Below are 6,643 nucleotides of genomic sequence, written 5' to 3' on the forward strand. Positions count from 1 at the left end.
CTTTCCATTGTTACAACTTCAAAGCGGTTTTCTTTACGTGACAAAGCAAATCAAATAAATGGTCAGTTGATTGATACCAACGGAAATTCTAGAGATTCCTGTTTTATTCCGAAAATACCTAGCCTGCAGAACAGGCTTTTTATTTTTGAAATTTTTAGTTAGTTGCATCGCGTGACCCGGAAACCAGAAAATACCGTGAAATAGTAAGTTTTTAACTGGCCTCGATCTTGTTAATAATTTCAATTACCGACCGATTAGCCCGGTCGCCGAACAAATCACTAATCCGCACGGAAGGTTACTAAATCGCTGTGTGTAAACAGAGCGCTTGTTTAGTTCCCACTTTCCTACTACAGGTCGGATAAAAGGCATAAAAATGTTGCTCCCCAAATACTACACTTCAAGAAGCATTTTTCCATTCACTTTTATCAGGTCATCATTAGGCTGGGATTATGCTTAGTCAGATTTTTCAGGCAGAACTCTCTTGTAAGTGACCGAAATATTTCACACGGTCACGGTATTTCCGAATAGTAGTAAGAATTTTACCTTGTATCAATGAAAGATTATAAAGCATGTAGGCTGGTGTTGTTGTAGCTTTTTGTTGTGATAGTCTGTCGTATTTATAACGACTTTTTTAAACCTGTCGTTTTTACCACTCACAATAGTATTGGGAGTTAGTCGTGCATTAGAACAAGTTAAAATAACTTATTTTAATAGTTATATCAGCCATTAGTAATTATTATAAATATTTTTGTTTGGAACATGTAATCTGTCATCAGTTGAAACAATAAAGTTTACTTATTTTCTTCATCAATCGAGCTACTATGCAACGCTGAATGATCGCATTTTTACCGGCCTTTTTTGTGGTCTTGCTGCACAATCTTGATCTTCGTTGTAGGCTGAACTACGTTTTCTAAGTTAGGGAATTTACCTAACTTACCACTTCAAACAGGAAACAGAGTAAAAATACAATAAATGATTCCAAAAGTGGACTGAAAAATATAAATCAATTGTACCAGCTGTACTATGACTAAAGATTTTAGTCGTTTAAACTAATCAGAGTAGTTGAGTTATCGTGACTAATCTCAATGGTTAAAACCACAATTATGCAAGGTTGATTTAACTATTTTCATTTGTTGACAATTTCGACTGTTAAGAATGGTTAAAATGACTATTGTTTTTAGTTGCGACCATTTTAAATAGTCATTTTAACTAGTCTATTTTTACAGTGTGGACTCAAAGTGTGCAGATAAAAACTTGTGAGCTTTCTGTAAATGCTACCAGTTATGAAACTACGCTAGTTAATTACTATTTACCTTTTTTCTGTCTTTGCAATTAGGTGTATACGCACAGATTATACAGTAGATCGACAGAGAGGGACCAAACAGAGGATATAAAGTTGAAGTACCCGTAACTCGCATTTGCTCAAATTACTTAGCTATAGGAAGAATTCAACACCGAAGCCTGCAATCGTTAAATTGCCATAATGAATACAAGTAATAAAGCCATCAAGCTTGGTTGGTTTAAATATTTTATAAAGGTGTCAAGGTGTTTTGATAATTGTGGGCCGGTGCGGTGTCAGACGTTATTAAACAAAAACCCTCATAAAGCATGCATAAAGAACATGCATTAACGTCAGGTATTTTCTAACAGTACAGGAATTATAGATTATCCTCTTTGATAGCTTATAACTTTCGAGAGAGGAAAAATAAAATAAAACCAGAAAGCTACCCTACACGAATTTCAGGGAAAAAAAAATAAAACTCGTTGCAAACATACTCGAAATCCACGAGTTATTCGTTTACATACAAGTTTCGAGATACCAGACTATTCTTGACTTACGTTGATTAATTGTAACAACTTACCGAGACCGGTCAATATAAAAATTCAAGTTCTTTCCCTTTGGCATAGAAAGTGAGCTTTTTTCTTGTGCCGTTTGCGATAATTCGCATTTGAATCCGACAACATTATTTTCATTACACAGGCATGAATATTACAAGTATTGCAGTTGCAATAAATTATATACCCTTCGAATTTCAATTCCAATATCCCATTTCCTTCAAGTGGCAACCAGTCCGGTTATGGCCTTTGCCAAAAACCTTAGCTTTTCTCCTTCGAATAACAATGGCACCCGACAAATAATGGACGATGAATAATATCTGTGTAAAATTGTTGTGATTTTTCCTATTATTTTTCTGCGCCTTTAAACTATTTTAACATAATACCGACCTATATGTACCCGTCAAAACAGCACCGACATTGGCATTAACCGTCGTAGGCTTCAAAATGACACCTGAATTACATGTGGTGAAATAAAAGACATATCGATCCAGCAGAAAGTGATGATCAATATCAGAACATGCTGCTGAATATATATTGCTTTTGAAACTGTTTCCTTGTATTTGTGATAAATACAAATAGGTCCAGGCAACGTGTATATGATATACGTACCTTTCTCTAACAATTTCAAAAAAAAAAAAAACTGTGCATAAACAGCGAAGTAGGTGAAGAAAATTCGACAATGATGCAGTTCAAGTAGTAAAGCGACACTGACCTGTTACTGCATGCTGCGTGCCTCCATCGATTTTATTCCATCTTCTCTCGTGAGTAAAAGGTTTGTGAATAATAATTAATTCGAAATAACTTTCGTGTCATTGTCATCATAATTAGCATAAATGTTGACATCAATCGCCAGGTGTTATAATAATAAAAATAAAGATACTTTAACAGGGAGACAGATCACAAACGTGGTTTTCAGTAAGGTTCTGCGTGATGCAACATACAATAAAAATGCCTAAAAGTGAAAGCTAAAATTTTTAAGACCATAAAAAGACTGGAAGAACACGGAGAATCGAAAACTCATCAAGAAATACTCCTTATATGTCAAAATGTCAGAAGTGCTTTTAGCTTCATCGCATAAGATGTTCTAATCATTAGCGGCTTGGTAAATAAAATGCTTTTTGCCCCAGTATCGACCCAGGAGCGACATTACTGATACCTTCTAACGCTATTTCTACTTCGAGTGTTGTAATAATGAATGTTTTTAAAATTATGAAATTCATACTCCAAGTCAATCAAGCCGTTGCAAGCCTTGAAAAACAACATTATCCGTTACAATTTACACGTTTTAAAAGACCTTGACAAAATACAAACTGGTAGCTATTATAGCGTTAAGTCAAGATATAAAATGTATCCAGAAATTTATCAACCAAATGCGAGGATTGTTCTTGAAGAATATCGGTGCCCAGCCAGCAAACTTATGCGAAGCAGGTTTTCCCATCGAATTTTACCTAATTCTGATTGCCAGCCAGTATCAATTTCAAATATTTTTTTCCCAGCCAGCACACTTATGCGAAGCAGGTTTTTCCTGAATCCCATTTTTGCCAGCCATGAAAATTGTATTAAAATAGTTTCCCACTTTATAAAATAGCATCAAAGACGAAGGGCCCGATATTCTTCCACAACGTTCCCGAGCACGGCTAATTTGAATGGGAATTGAATTATCACGCAGCCTACATTAAAATGAAAAAAGTACTATTTAAGTATTAAGATACTTGTTCCGTGCAATTCAACCAATAACTTAGAGAATAATATGGATAATCTTTTGTATCGTACAGATTTTTCAGATACAAACACTAGCTTAATTCTATACCAGAGGCAACCCAAGAGCAGAAACAAATATCTACCACAGGCAACTTACCAACAGTGCCAACCCCCGTTCAAGAACCATGGGTAACAATATATACTAGCAGCTCCTGTTCAAGCACCAGATCCACAAGTGATTACATCAATGGCAACCTCCACTCTCTTACCTCCCTCCCCCCTCCATCGATCTTGACTCCTCCTCCCACTGAGTTTTCGAGACACCCAGAGGGTCTGAGTTTTTTGGGTCTGAGTTTTCGAGACACCCAGAGGGTCTGAGTTTTTCAAGGGTCTGAGTTTTTTCGGGTCTGAGGTCTGGGTTTTCGAGGTCTGAGTTTTCGAGACACCCATCATATGAATACCAACCTTTAAAAAACTGTCCGTCATTTTTGGTTGTAGAATACTCATACTCAGAAATTAAAGTTAAATAACTCTCCTACACGAGTTTCAGCGAAAGAAGATTGCAAACGAACTCAAAAGGAACGTTCATTAGACAAAAATTGTACTTTCGACATACAGGAAAACCATGAGTTTTAATTTTGAGGCGTTCTGGTGAGATTCCCGGGTGAAATTCAAAAGCATTCTTCTCACCTCTATTCTTCACAAATGTTGATTGAAATAACTTACGGAGACCATGCAGCGGATGCAGAGGCGTAAATTCCGACAAGCGACACGGCGTTGATAGAAGAAATTCAATGGTGAGGAACGACAAGACTTTTGTTGAAATAGCGACAGCGAAGGGAATAATTAAATAAGAGTTCTACGGCGAAACTCTCGGTTTCTTAAATGTTTGACGGCGAACTGATGTAGTGACAAATCCCCTGCGTCATCAGCATGCAGCGCAGGGCTTGAAAAATTGACAGTCATGAACGCTTGAAATAGCGGACAGCATTTCAAAAATAATAACCCGTCGACGTCGAGAAATCGGTGACGAAATTTTTAGCGATCGAGATTTTTTGATGGGTTGAGAACACGTCGTTTTTTTAGTTATTCTGTCAGAGAATTAACTTAAATGGATTTAAACGGATCTCTTAAAATGCACGAAAAACGTCTGCTGTGTGTACTTAGTTCAGAGTCACGTAGTGGTCGAAAAATTTAAAACACTGTTTTTGCTTTGAAATTTAAAGTGCCCGAGAAACTCCTGCTTTGTGTACCTAAATTAGGTAGTCATATCGTTTTTAATTGGTCGAGACATTAAAAAAAATAACACAATACCAGAAAAAACTTCTGCTCTGTGTAACTTTATAGTATATACTCACGCCTATGGTGTACTAAAGTTAAACACGTTGTGGTTTAATCTGTCAAAGAATTAAATTATTTTTAACGGCTCTCTCAAAATGCACGAGAAACTCCTGCTCCGTGTACTTAGTTTAGAGTCACGTCGGTTTTAATTGCGTTTTGAAAGAAACTCCTGCTCGTTTCAGTTCTAATTGGTACCAGAGAATCTCCTATTCTGAGTACTTAGGCTACTCACGTCTTTTCTAATTGGTTGAGAAATTACAATATCTGAGAAACTTCTGCTCTTCTCTCTTTAGACGAAATGACGAAATTCCGACAGCGACATGCGGACCATTCTTAGTTGCGACATGACAAGCTTTGAAATTGAGATGGGAGACATGTATACCTACCCTAACAGGGCCTCAATGTAAGATCCAAGTTCTTCGTCTGCCTTAGCTTAGCTTTGTTTCTCGCTTTGTTCCTGTTGTCATCAAAAATAATCTTTTTTATGTCTGCGTAAATTTCCTAAATGTTGCAAATTTAAATGCATAATTGTCACTATCATAAATCATAAAGTGTCATCATAAAGTGTCATCATCATCTGTCCTAATCACGCCATTGGACGCATAAGGCCTCCACTAGCTTAAAGTGTACGTAGAGCAAACAATTTTAAATTGTAAGTTGTACAGAGCTCACTCGCACAAGTCCGCCACGGTTGCATCTGCATAACCTTCGTGACGACTTCGTAAACAATGCAATAACATAGGTGGCAAATAACAATCGTAAAATGATGCAAACGACACTGTTTTTTGACGATCAGTTTGTATAGTTTTTGACCAGATTCAAATTAGTAAGCAAGTTGTAGTAAACAGGCTTCAAATTTTGATAACAGTATAAGAAATACTGTATTTCTTTTCCTTCGAGTCGCAGCCCGTCGGGGTACGGCTTTTACCAAAAACCTTTTCTCCGTGGAATAAGAATGACGCACGATAAATAATAGATGATGACTAATAGCCATGTAAAATTGCTCGCGCTGGGTTCTGTGGCTTCAAGTTATGTAAAGATAATTTCGATCTATCTGTATTTGCCAAAACAGCACCGACAATGGCATTTACCGACTTATAAAATGACACCGGATTTACAAGGCACCAAGAAACAACAGTAAAAAAAAAGAAAAACAAGTCAAAAAACTAAAAATACAGATTGATCCAGAAGAAAGTAATCATCAATATGCTACTGATATATTTTCCTTTAAAACTGTTTCCGTGTACGTGAGATTAGAAACAAATAGGTCTAGGCAACATGTATATGGCATACGTACCTTTCTCCAGCAGACATAACACTGTGCACTGAGCAGAGTAGGTGAGGAAAATACAACAACGGTGTATTTGGTAAAGTGATACCGACCTGTTACAACACGCTGTGTGCCTTAAATCGATTTTATTCCCTCTTCCTTGACAAATAATAGGTTTGTGAATAATAATAAAGTTGAATATACAGTGGGATTGCCATCATAATTAGCATAAAGTTAATGTTGACATCTATCGCCAGGTGTTTTCTTCGTGAATAGCACCACTGAAATACATTACTTTCGAACCACTAAAATATTACTATCGAGGTTCCAATGGGAGAACCGATCCCGCAGCCTTTTTCAAAGTTCAATCATTTGACGATTTGGGGAGGTGCAAACATCTAACATTATCCGTTGCAATTAAAACGTTTTATTAGACCTTATAAAAAAATACAAACATGTAGGTGTTATAGCGTTAAGTCAAAAATATTAATT

General features: G+C 36.5%; 1 protein-coding gene across 5 annotated transcripts in view; it reads right to left on the reverse strand.

Annotated features, from left to right (window-relative positions):
• LOC144634061 (QRFP-like peptide receptor) overlaps nucleotides 1-6,307 on the reverse strand; it is a 36,498-nt gene extending 30,191 nt beyond the window's left edge. The window contains exons 1-2 of one of the 5 annotated variants that reach the window (XM_078493008.1): nucleotides 6,179-6,307; nucleotides 5,268-5,338 (exon numbers count right to left, since the gene is read on the reverse strand). The gene's annotated coding sequence lies outside the window, so the exon portion shown is untranslated. Of the gene's footprint in view, nucleotides 1-1,313; nucleotides 1,320-2,551; nucleotides 5,383-6,178 lie in introns of those variants that run through there. The other 4 variants (XM_078493007.1, XM_078493009.1, XM_078493010.1 and 1 more) reach the window with 4 other exon arrangements.
• Between the last annotated feature and the right edge of the window lie 336 nt (nucleotides 6,308-6,643).

The sequence above is a fragment of the Oculina patagonica genome, chromosome 12, assembly GCF_052425735.1.
Source record: "Oculina patagonica isolate OP01 chromosome 12, crgOcupat, whole genome shotgun sequence".
NCBI lineage: Eukaryota > Metazoa > Cnidaria > Anthozoa > Scleractinia > Oculinidae > Oculina > Oculina patagonica.